Source organism: Phocoena sinus, chromosome 1 (assembly GCF_008692025.1).
Source record: "Phocoena sinus isolate mPhoSin1 chromosome 1, mPhoSin1.pri, whole genome shotgun sequence".
NCBI lineage: Eukaryota > Metazoa > Chordata > Mammalia > Artiodactyla > Phocoenidae > Phocoena > Phocoena sinus.
This window is the reverse complement of record NC_045763.1, coordinates 125190624-125203921: the sequence shown is the minus strand read 5'-3', so window position 1 is coordinate 125203921 and position 13298 is coordinate 125190624.

Sequence of the window (13298 nt, the reverse complement as noted above, 5' to 3'; positions counted from 1 at the left end):
AAAAACTTGAGAAACGGGTAGAACTCGGGTGAGGGAGTGGGGAAAGGTATACCAGATCGTTTTGTGTTTCTTGGATGGTTTGTTTTACTGACCTCAAACTGGACTCCAGCGCTAATGATTCTATGTTGGAGAATACATGTAACCCCAAGGATGGTGCCAGAGACAGGACGTGGGCTCACATCTCAAACTGCTTGCTGGAGAATGTCTGGAAAACTAACTTGGAGATTAAATAGGCTTAGAAAAAACAAATCCAAGAGAGGTTACCAGGAATACCCACTAGAGAATCTTCCTGCACCCTCCTGCACCCCCATACACACACACACACACACACACACACGCGCGCGCGCGCGCACAGGAGAATATTTATGAAAGAGTAGGAATCTGTGTCTGAATGGAGAGAATTTAGATGTTACCAAGAACTTGTTAGAAAGTATTATATGTCAACCAAGCAAAGGGATTTGCAAAGGACCCTATACAAGTCAGTCAAACGGCTGTAATTACACCCTATGTGATTTCATCTTTATGGAAGGCAAATATGCTATGCTTTATAATTTTAATTTACACCTGAAATCTTGAATAGCAAATGCCGGTGCTCTTGCCTGGATGCTCTTTACCCTCTTGTTTCATTCAAGTAAATTCCTACACATCTTTCAAGACTCTTGAAATATCAGCACAGAGTGGAAAGTCCATCCATAGTGGAGTTAGGAAGATCTGGGAGTTACAACGCTAACACCACCACATACTAGATGTGTGGTATTGAGTTACTTAACCTTTCTGGTCCTCAATTTTCTCATCTGTAAGATGGACATAAATGACTACCTCTGAAAGTTATTGTGGGAAGTAAACATGACAGTATATGTAGAGAGCCTGGAACATGGCAGGCATTCAGTTAGCAACTAATGGAAGCCAATATTACTTTGCCATATCCTCTGAAGCCTTCTGTAAGCCAACCCACACTGACGTTGCAGTTGCTCTTTCCTCTGTGTTCCCAAAGCACCTTAAACACACCTGTAAGTACTCACCTCACAGTGTTACCTTTATTCATGGTCAAGTCTGTCTCCTCTACATTGTGAGACCCACCTCACAGTGTCATTCAGCTCTTGACTCCCTGAACCCAAAAAACACCCACAAAACAGGTGCTCAGAAAATCCACATTGAGTGAGTGAATGAATGAATGAGAGACTTTGCGTCTGTCTTTTGCAATTCAGTGAATTGTAGCAGCCAGATTGGCAGAAAGGGCAACACTTAAATGACTAGGCTACCCAAGTCAGCCGGGAAAGCCTATTTTTGTCAGCAAAGTGAGAACACTGGGCCGCCCTCCACCTCCACCTCCACTCTGCATTCCTCACAGAAAATGAGATTTTGATCAGAAAGATCATATACCTGTAATCTCACCCCATGCCTAAAATCAGTATTTCTCTTAGGGCTGGGTAGGGATAGACTCCGCTCTTGGCCCATGCTTGCAGGGGAGCCTGCCAATCACAAACACACACAAATGCGTTAAAGAACACACGACTCTTTGGTTACTTGGGACCTGACACTCAGCACTGCGACACCCCCTCTCATGGATAACACTGCTCAGGTCCCAGGGAACTGCTTCTTCATGTTTCCTGCCCAATGTCCTTGACACAAAAGGTGGCAACATCTGAATGCTGTGAAGCTCCTGGGTTGTGCCACTACCTGTGCACACAGAGACTGTTTCAGAGCCAGTAGGATACAAAACAATGCAAGAGCTTCGGTAACAGAAAAAAGACAAGTGCACTTGTCAGATCCCTCCACTAAGATGCCTTGGATGCAATAGATTCTTGTATGAGAATACACCACCTCCCAGTAGCACCAAGTATACATTTTCTTGTTTCTCTACATACTCTAATTTAAGGTCCCAGAGGTACGCACAAATTAATGCAGTATTTGCAACATACCACATGGAGGCTGATGAGTATTTTGCAAAATTAAACACTTCATATTACTCTTAAATGTATACTTGTAGGTCTAGGCATAACGTATGTGAAACGTGACACTGACTTGACACTGAACACTAGAATCATCAGTAGCTTTTGATAAAAATATTTAATAAGATTTTATTGCATTTTCAAAAAGTCAAGTAAAAAGTTTCAACTTTATTTAAATACTTGGTTTAATTTTTAACATTTGTTAATTATAAATTATATTTCTTCCCTTTAACTTTTTTTTTTTTTTTTTTTAACTGTATGCGGGCCTCTCACTGTTGTGGCCTCTCCCATTGCGGAGCACAGGCTCCGGTCGCGCAGGCTTAGCGGCCATGGCTCATGGGCCCAGCCGCTCCGCGGCATGTGGGATCCTCCCGGACCGGCGCACGAACCCATGTCCCCTGCATCGGCAGGCGGACTCTCAACCACTGCGCCACCAGGGAAGCCCCCCCTTTAACTTTTGATTTTGAATATTTTAGAAAAATAATTCTTGAAAACATAAAAAGTGACAATTTTATTTGAAAATTGAATTTATGTTGTCATGATAATACCTTCCAATTTTGTAATAATAATTGGATTCAGTCATCTTTGATATTTTGCCAATTGTCAGTCATATGAAAACTACAGAGAATTCCCTGGCGGTCCAGTGGTTAGAACTTGGAGCTTTCACTGCCAAGGGCACAGGTTCAATCCCTGGTTGGGGAACTAAGATCAACAACAAAAAGAAAACTATAGCTCTACGTGTATTTGTCAATGTAGGAGGATCAAACATAATTTAACAATTGTTTAGCTTGATTTATAGCTTTAAAATATTTAGACAGGGGCTTCCCTGGTGGCGCAGTGGTTGGGAGTCCGCCTGCCGTTGCAGAGGACGTGGGTTCATGCCCAGGTCCGGGAAGATCCCACATGCCGCGGAGCGGCTAGGCCTGTGAGCTATGGCTGCTGAGCCTGTGCGTCCGGAGCCTGTGCTCCGCAATGGGAGAGGCCACAACAGTGAGAGGCCCCCGTCCCCAAAAAAAAAAAAAAAAAAAAAAAAATATATATATATATATATATATATATATATATATATATATATATAAATTTAGACATATGGACTTCCATTTGTACTATTTCCCAGACCCTGCAAATCTTAGGGGCACACTTGCCTGTAAGTGGTCCAGTCAAAGGATTTGGGTTGCCTGAGAGGAAATGCTAGATGCGTTCAGATGTAAAAGGACAGGATTTTCTGTTTTAAATTAGGAGAAAAACAAGCCTGCTATCAAAGTATCAGTGTACAAGCTTTATGTTCAAGCAGTGATGAAATTACCTGAAGCAGGAGATTATAAGTCTTATAACCCAGACAGCCCCACCTACAGCAAAACTCTTAACAGAATTTCAGCCTGAGGAAGACGGGTGAGGTATCTGCGTCCAGCAGGATTGGAGCATGGGATCTTACCCCAGGGAAAACCTGGTCAGTCTCCTTTCCCTCCAAGGTCTCTCTACTTTCTCCAAGGCAGCCTCCCTGTCCCCCATTGACTTAGCCTCACAGAGTCCTTCAGTCCTTTCACATTTATTGAGCACCTACTACATACCATACACAAGGCCAGGTGCTTGATGTACAAATACAAAACTAAAGAGACATTATCCCTGATTTCAAAGAACTTTAGAGACCAACCTCCTCTCCTGCTGGAAAGAGGAAGGAAGCACTTTGAGTTAATTGCAGGACCCATAAGAAAGAGGGAAGGAGGCAGAATATTAGAATCTGCGCTGGAGCCCAATATAACTAGTTATATCACTATGCAATTAGTTATGTAATGCTTGAGGAACATTATCTTAAAATATAAGGTATCTTAAAATATCTTAAAACTAACTTCCTCCCCCCTCCTTGTTCTCAAAGTTGCTGATTCATTTTTTTAATTGGTCTGTTATTCAGTTAAAAAACATTTATTGAGTGCTATGTGCCAACGAAGAAATATGCAGTTCCTATTTTCAAAGAGGATAAAGTTACAAATGATGACTTTTTGACCATTTTAGCAGGGATATTTTAGCAGGGAAATGAAAAAAGACAAAACAGTACCCACAGGACATATGTCAGCGCTTATGAAATATTTACTATGCAGTATATGACAATGTGTCATGTGTATGTGGTGGTATAATCTCCATACTTCTTGGGAAGAATTGTTCTTTTTTTCTGTAATTACTGTTGATTTTCTGAAGCGATAATGATAGAAAAAGGCAGGTGTTTTTAAAATATTCTTAGCAGGATTAAATATTTGTGGTCTTCCACAACTCTGTTCATAGCGCCTTGACCTGACGCTTATGTGAGTTATATACATGATATTATGGTAAAATGGTCAAGATATCAGTTGTCATACTGTGAAAACCATGTCTATGAGATCTGTACGTCTGAGAACCACTGGTCTCATGGATCCCCATCTATAACTAGTTCTTCTCTACCTTCATTTCTTTTTCCCAACCATAAAATAGGTGTTGCCTGCTCTCTGTTTTCTCTCTCTACACATTCACCTTTGGAAAGTTTATTCCTTTCAGGGTTTCAACAACACATTTCTACAGTGCTTTACAATTTATAAAGTTCTTTTACAGCATAAAGTAGTCCCTAGTGTCGGAAGGATATGGGTTTAAATCTAGTTGCTCCTTTTATTAGTTTTGTGATCATGTGTAACCAAACTCAGGTTTGGCTGTTTGCCACTTGAAAGCCGATGCTCAAGAGAAAAGTGTTGGTTGGAAAGGAAAGGTTGCTTTATTCAGGAGGCTGACAACCTGGGGAGAAGGTGGACTCATGTCCAAGAACCAACTTCGAAGATTCTGCTTAACCATGAAAGTTTTTAAAGGGAGAAAGTGGAAGTTAATCACAGTTAATCATTTGGGGAGGGGGCCAGCATCTTCATTATCTTCCACTGTGTGCAGACTTTCTTCTGATTGGTTGGTGGTGAAGTAAGAGAGCAGTGCTCCAGGAATCTGGTGCTCAGCCTGAAGTTAGCATCATCCACCTGGGTGGGGGCCTTAGTTCCTGCAGAAGAACTCAGAGGTATATTTTATGTGTATTCCTTGAGGAGGAACTAGGATCCTTCTTTATCACTGCATTATCGTTTCTTGATTGCTCCTCCTTTGTTTCTGCATTCCCTCACTTTTCTGATGAACAACTGTTTGAATCTGCCCTTTGGAATTCAGGGAAGGTCTAGGAGGCTGAAGTCTTTTTCCTACAAACAAGAAATGGGGGGACACAGAAAGGATTTGTACCTAGGACAGCCCCACAGAGTCCTGCTTGGTTTCACATGGTCAAGTTATTTCATCTTTCTAAGACTTGATTTCTTCATCTGTAAAAAGAGATAATAATAATACCTGCTCCCAGGGTTTTATGGGATGTGAATGAGATAATCAGTATAAAATGCTCACCATATCTTTTCAACAAAAGGTGCCAGGACTACTAGATATTGACATACAAAAGAATGAATTTGAACCCTTTCCTCAAGTCATATATGAAAATTAAGTGAAAATGAATCATAAGCTTAAATTTAAGAGCTAAAACTGCAAGCCCTCACCCCAATTTTGCCTATAAAACTCTTCCCTGAAACCCATCAGGGAGTTCAGGTTTCTTGAGCACAAGCCACCCATTATCCTTGCTTGACCTACAGTAAACCTCTCTCTGCTCCATACTCCTCTGTTTTAGTTCGTTTGGCCTCACTGTGCATTGGGCACATGAACTTGCATTTGACAACAAAAGTATACAACCCTTGGAAGAAAATATAGGAATAAATCTTCATGACCTTGGGTTAGGCAAAACCTTTTTTAGATTTGACATCTAAAGCACAAGTGACAAAAGAGAAAAATTGGACTTGATCAGAATTAATAGCCTTTGTGCTCAACGGACACCAAGAAAGTGGGAAAAAACAAGCCATAGAATGGGAGAAAGGATTTGCAAATCATCTATCTAATAAGGGACTTTTATCTAAGAGGTGTAAAGAACTATTACAACTCAATAATAAAAGGACAACCCAATTTTTTAAATGGAAAAAGGCTCTGTATAGACATTTCTCCCCAAAAGTTACACAAATGGCCAATGAGCACATGAAAAGATGCTCAACATCATTAGTCATCAGAGAAATGCAAATCAAAACCACAATGAGATAAAATTTCACATCCACTAGGATAGGTATGATGAGAAAGACAGATAATAATAACAAGTGTCATTGAAGATGTGGACAAATTGGAACCCTCATACACAGCTGGTAGGAATATAAAATAGGGCAGCCACCTTGGAAAACAATTTGGCAATTCCTCAAAAGTTTAAAAGTAGAGTTACCACATGACCTAGCAATTCTACTCCCAGGCATATCCCCAAGAAAAGTGAAACCATATGTTTACACAGAAACTTGTACACAAATGTCCACAGCAGCATTATTCATAGTTACAAAAAAGTGGAAACAACCCAAATAAATAAATAAATAAAATGTGATATATCCATACAATGGAATATTATTCTGCAATAAAAAAGGAATGAAATAATGATACATGCTACAAAATGGATGAACCTTGAAAACATGCTAAGTGAAAGAAGCCAGACATATAAGATCACATATTACGAAAAGACAGTCCTCGGAATGGGAGAAAATATTTGCAAACAAATCAGCAGACAAAGGATTAACCTCCAAAATATAAAAACAGCTCATGCAGCTCAATATTAAAAAAACAAAAAACCCAATCAAACAATGGGCAGAAGACCTAAATAAACATTTCTCCAAAGAAGACATACAGATGGCCAAGAGGTACATGAAAAACTACTCAACATCACTAATCATTAGAGAAATGCAAATCAAAACTACAATGAGGTATCGCCTCACACTGGTTAGAATGGGCATCATCAGAAAATCTACAAACAGCAAATGCTGGAGAGGGTGTGGAGAAAAGGGAACCCTCTTGCACTGCTAGTGGGAATGTAAATTGATACAGCCACTATGGCGAACAGTATGCAGGTTCCCTAAAAAACTAAAAATAAAATTACCGTATGACCCAGCAATCCCAGTACTGGGCATATACCCAGAGAAAACCACAATTCAAAAAGACACATGCACCCCAATGTTCATTGCAGCACTATTTACAATAGCCAGGTCATGGAAGCAAACTAAGTGTCCATTGACAGACGAATGGATAAAGATGTGGTCTATATATACAATGGTATATTACTCAGCCATAAAAAGAAACGAAATTGGATCATTTGTAGAAACGTGGATGGACCTAGAAACTGTCATACAGAGTGAAGTAAGTCAGAAAGAGAAAAACAAATATCGTCTATTAAAGCATATATGTGGAATCTAGAAAGATGGTACAAATGAACCGTTTACAAGGCAGAAATAGAGACATAGATGTAGAGAACAAATGTATGGACACCAAGAGGGGGGAAAGCTGGCGGGAGGGGGGAATGGGATGAATTGGGAGATTGGGATTGACATGTATACACTAATATGTATAAAACAGATAACTAATAAGAGCTTGCTGTATAAAAAATGGATAAACAAAATAAAATTTTTTAAAAAAAGATCACATATTATATGATCTCATTCATATGAAATGTCCAGAATGGGCAAATCCAAAGAGACAAAAAGTAGATAGTAGATTAGTGGTTGCCAGGAGTCGGGGCAGAAGGGAATAGAGAGTGACGGTTAATAGGTACAGAGGTCTTTTGAGGGTGAAAATGTTCTAAAATCAGTTGTGGTGATGGTTGCGCAAACTGTGAATATACTAAAATTTAGAAGCTAATTGAAGTGTACTCTGAGTGGATTTTATGGGATATGAATTATATTGCAATAAAGCTGCTTAAAAAATGCTTAGTACAGGGCTTCCCTGGTGACGCAGTGGTTGAAAGTCCGCCTGCCGATGCAGGGGACACAGGTTCGTGCCCCGGTCCGGGAAGATCCCACATGCTGCGGAGCAGCTGGGCCCGTGAGCCATGGCCGCTGAGCCTGGCGTCCAGGGCCTGTTCTCCGCAACGGGAGAGGCCACAACAGTGAGAGGCCCGCGTACCGCAAAAAAAAAAAAAAAAAAAAAAAATGCTTAGTACAATGCCTAGTACGTTTCCCAATCCATGAATGTTATTTATTGTACAATGTAGAAGGTGTCCACCCTTATCTCACCCTAAACGTGTCCAAGTTTGAACCCTGAGTATTAGACTCTTAATTTATCTGCGGATACATGCGCACATGTGCAAACTGGCCTGTGTACAAGGCAATTCATCCTGGCATTGTCTATAATAACAAAAGATTGGAAACAACCTAAAAGTCCATCAGTGGGGGGAATAGTTAAATAAATTATGATATATTCAGTCACAAGAATACAAAATAGTCATTAAAAGACTATTAGAAGGAGAATGAGAGGGCTTCCCTGGTGGCGCAGTGGTTGAGAGTCCGCCTGCCGATGCAGGGGACACGGGTTCATGCCCCGGTCCGGGAAGATCCCACATGCCGCAGAGTGGCTAGGCCCGTGAGCCATGGCCGCTGAGCCTGCACGTCCAGAGCCTGTGCTCCGCAACGTGAGAGACCAAAACAGTGTGAGGCCCGCATACCGCAAATAAATAAATAAATGAGGGAGTCTTAATATACTGATAATGAAACTCTTTCCAAGATATACTGTTAGGAGAAAAAAATCAAGTCTAAACAGTGTAGGAGAAGATAGATAGATGATAAATACATAGATAGATGATAGACATATGTGTGTATATATATATGTATATTTGCTTTTTATCCTTTGTCTTAGTTTTAATTAACTCTACAATAAATGTATAATCCGATAAAACACAATAAATTTTAATTTTAAGAAAAGATGGTGGGTTTAGAGTCAGATAACAGAATTCCTATATAGACCTGGTGAAAATATTCATCTTAACTCAAGTGATGGCATTCCATCATACTTATAACATAATGAAGAATGGTAGATTAAAGAAGATATATATTTATATATGCATATTTGCTTTTATATGCATGAAATATACCTGGAAGGGAAGAAAAACAAAAACAATAATAAACAAAAGATACTGAGGTTACTCCTTACCTCCAGGGAAGGAATTAAGCGACCATGGGGCAGAGAACATATCACTATCTTTCACTGACTTTTCAATTATGAAACTTGTGAATGTGCCGCTACTCAATAATAAATATAGACACCAAAGGTCACATATTGTATGATTCCATTTATATGAAATATCCAGAATAGATGGAGCCATAGAAACAGAAAGCAGATTGGTGGTTGCTAGGAACCGGGGGCGGGGGGGGGGGGGGGGGGGGGGGGGGGGGGCGGGTGGCGGGGAGGCGGGATGGAGAGAAACTGGTTCCTGGGTAAGGGGCTTTACTTTAGAGTGATGAAAATGTTTGGAAACTCGATAGCGGAGGTGGTTACACGATACTGTGAATGTACTCAATGCAACTGAGTTGTTCACTTTGAAATTGTTAATTTTATGTTATGCAGATTTCACCTCAATCATTTTTTTAAAAAAGAAAGAAAAATGGAGAGGTAGGGGAAAGAGAGAGAAAAAAGGAAGGAGGGAGGAAGGGAAGTATGCAGAATTTCCATCTGAGGCAGCTGGCTTGGAGGGGTTTTGTGCAAACAGCCTCTCATGGAGTAGCCTGCTGCGAAGAAAAGAAACGAGGGCGGAAACAATTGACACAGCGACCAGGGAGGTACCGGTGAGAGGACCAGGCACTGGGATCGGCGCCAGAGCACAGCGACACATGCTTCCTTCTGTCTTCTGGGCCCTCCGCTGTGATGTTCAGTGTGTGTCCTTTAACTACCCGCACAACAGCTGGAATCGGCCGTGGCCTCGACCTCCCACCCTCGAGAGGACTCAGAACACTACACACTCCTTCTTCCCACCCCCTCCTCAGAACCACCCTCCTCCGGCCCCTCTGCGCTTAGGACCACTCCCATCCGGTTGCCTAGCTGGCGGTGGCCCCCATCACGGCCAGGCAACTCCTGCTTTTAAAATTTAACACAAACGGCTGATTCTCCCAGGAGAGCAGAGGTAGATCCTGCTCCTCTCCAGGGCCTCCCAGAACTTCCCCTCTGCACAAACCTCATTTTGTCATCCTCAGCAGTGATCCACCCTTCCCAAGGTGAGCAAACCAGCTCTGACACCTCCCCACGAGGGCAAGCAAAAAATCTCAGTGGCTCCCACTGCACGGTTGTCACTCTGCCTGCCTACCAATCTCTCTTGATCCTACCCTCGTATTGTTACTACTCTACCACCTGTCGTTTGAACCTACCCTTATCAGCTCTAATTTATTTGAAGGAAGATTTCCTTCAAGTTTTCTTCTCCCCTCCATTCCCCCTGCTTCCCTCCCAGTCGGGTCCCAGTCACCTCACATGTGGGAAACTGCACTAGCTTCCTAAGTGGCCTCCCTGTCTTTTCCTTGCTTCTACCTCAGATCCCTCCTGCCACCAATGCACGTTTTATCACCTTCGGTTACCGTTTTCATCAGGTCATGCCTCTGACTCCAAAGCCTGCACCTGCTTCCCCCTGTCTTCACCATCAAGTCTGAAGGTCTTACCTGCCACTCAAGGCCCCTTTAAGCTTCCCCAAACTGACTTTCCAGTCTGTTCCCCAAGCATAATATTCTGTTGCAGGGGACACGGGTTCGTGCCCCGGTCCGGGAAGATCCCACGTGCCGCGGAGCGGCTGGACCCGTGAGCCATGGCCGCTGAGCCCGCGCGTCCGGAGCCTGTGCTCTGCAACGGGAGAGGCAAGCACTATTCCTGCTAAGCATTTATCAATTGTACGGTGTCAAGTCATGAGCAGGCTCTGATAGTCTAAGAGAACAATATTACTTGTAGGTGATTTCTGCATTTAAATGTAGCTAAACCATCCCACTAAGGACCAGGAATTCTTTCAGTGCTGCGCATAAACAATATCTATCTTTTAGTGGACTGGTTCAACAAGTTGATCAGAGGCCACTGGGTGAAATGTGCTCCATCTGATGGTTTTCCAGCCACCTCTGCTCAGGGACCTGATTCCAGAACATTAGTCATCACCAGAATGGGCTTTGTTGAGTCCTACTCGTGCCAATCAATGTATCATATTTAGTTTACTCCTCTCAACAACCCCAAAAGGTAGATACTATTATCATAATCCAGCTTTCACAGATGAGGAAATTGAGGCTTAGAAAGGTGAATTAACTCGCTCTGGGTTTCTGAGTTCCACATTAACCAGGCTAACTCCTAAGCCCCTCTTCTAACCAAGACTGCTACCCAGGGTGGGTACAGTGAATTTGCTGTAACTTCCTTCAATCCACTGTTCCACCATGCTATTTCATGTTAGGTTTAATAAATGTCTTCAGAGGGTTCTTTCTGACTGGGTCACTCCACTCCCTGTAGGATCTTTGTAAACCTAAGTGTTGCCCTGCTTAAAATCTCCCACAATGTGGTAAACTGAAAAATGTCCCCTACAAGATATCCATGTCCGAATCGCTGGAATCTGGGGATGTCATCTTACATGGCAAAAAAAACTGTGTGTGTGGCAGGGCATGGGGGGATTATGCAGATGTGATTACTTTAAGAATCTTGAGATAGATTATCCTGGTTTATGCAGGTGGGCCCTAAATGCAATCATATGTATCCCTAGAAGAAGGAGGCAGAAGATTTGACACAGACAGAAGAGGAGAAGGCAACGTGACCAGAGATTGGAGGGACACAGCCACAAGTCAAGGAATGCCAGAGGCCACCAGAAGCTGGAAGAGGAAAAGAAAGGATTCTCCCCTAGAGCCTCCAGAGGGACGCAGCCCTGCCAACACTTCGATTGGTGCCTTTCTGGCCTCCAGAAGTGTGAGAGAACAAATTTCTGGTGTTTTAAGCCATCAGATTTGTAGTAATTTGTTACAGCGTTCCCAGGAAACTAATGCACATGAGTCCCCACTACCTACAGATAAACTGTGGCTGACTCAGCAGCACATACTTTCCTTTGTGAACTCATTTCTCCCCTTTCTCTGACATGCCTGGGCCCCAAACATAAGAGAGAGTAGTTCCTGAACTCATTGCGTTCCCCACCTTGTCTTCTGGGAAAACACCTGCTCTCTTCCCATCCTTGACCCCTTCTCTCTCCCAGCACACAGTACTCCCAAGTCACCTGATTCTTACCTCTATTTTAACACTTAGCACAAAATGCTCTAGTTGTTCGTATGCTGTTTCTTCCATCCACATAAAGGTCCCTACGTGGCATGGACCCTGTCTTATCTGCCTTTGCATCTCCAGCACCAGCACAGCGCAGGAACACGTAGTAAGTGCTCAATGAATGCATAAGTTTAGCACCAGAGTAGGTGTTAAGTAACCTACTGCATCATTGCTATTAGCCATTCTTCTCACTCCCCACAGTGCAATGCAGAGGCAACCAGCTCCTCCAGGCTGTGTGATGCACTCCTGCGGAGCCTCTCTGTACGTCTGTCTTGCCAGGGCGGACAAGCAGGCAGCTTTTAGTTGAAATTTCATATGTGCCTTGTCGAATTGCATCCTCAGCAAGAGCTAAAAGGAAAACAGCTTTTAGAGAGTCTCTAAGAAATCTGTATTCAGGGCACTTTACGGAGGTAGCCCCGAGGGAAGAGAAAGCAAGACAGACCTCTGATCCTTAATGCATGAAATTAAGACAGAAACCGTTGGATTTATCCAATGGATTTTCTTTAAAATCACATTCCTGGTGATTTTAAAGAAAAAGGCCTAAAAGATGTTAAGATATCAAGATTGAATGTCTTAATATATCTGGAAAGGAAAAAGAGGGAGAGAGGGAAGGAAAGCCGATTCCTCAGACTGATTCATCCTAGAGGCTAAAGAAGAGTCTAAGGCAATGTTGGCAAAGCCCATTTAACCACGGGACAGGTAAGATGTGGTTCTGGTACATGAATTCTGCCTAAACCAGGTGCATCCCCATCACACTTGTGAGAACCTGGGGCCACTGACTGTGCAAATCCTGAACTTTATTCTCTTGCCCTGGTTTCTTGCTTACCAAGCAGCTTTCTCCATTATAACCTGCCGCTCCCAGGAAGACATCAGACCTCCGAGTGGTCGCAAGTCAGGCCTTGAATATGTAAAGCCAAAAGGCTGGACTAGGGAGACCTCCTCAGGGTTATGGCACCCTGTGGGGATTTGTCCGGGCAGCCAGACTTCCCCTCTCCATCCAGTGCGTATTCTTGCCTTTTCTTGAATCCTCCACATGAAGTAAATAAGTGAAGTAGAAAAGGAGCCTTGGTGAGCCAATGAGGATAGCGGTTCTTTTTCTCTTTTGTTGTCATAGACCTTTTTGAGAATATAATTGTATAGAGCCTCTCTTCCTAGCCCATGTGAAGAAAGGTTGCCTCCAATTCCAGGGGAGTT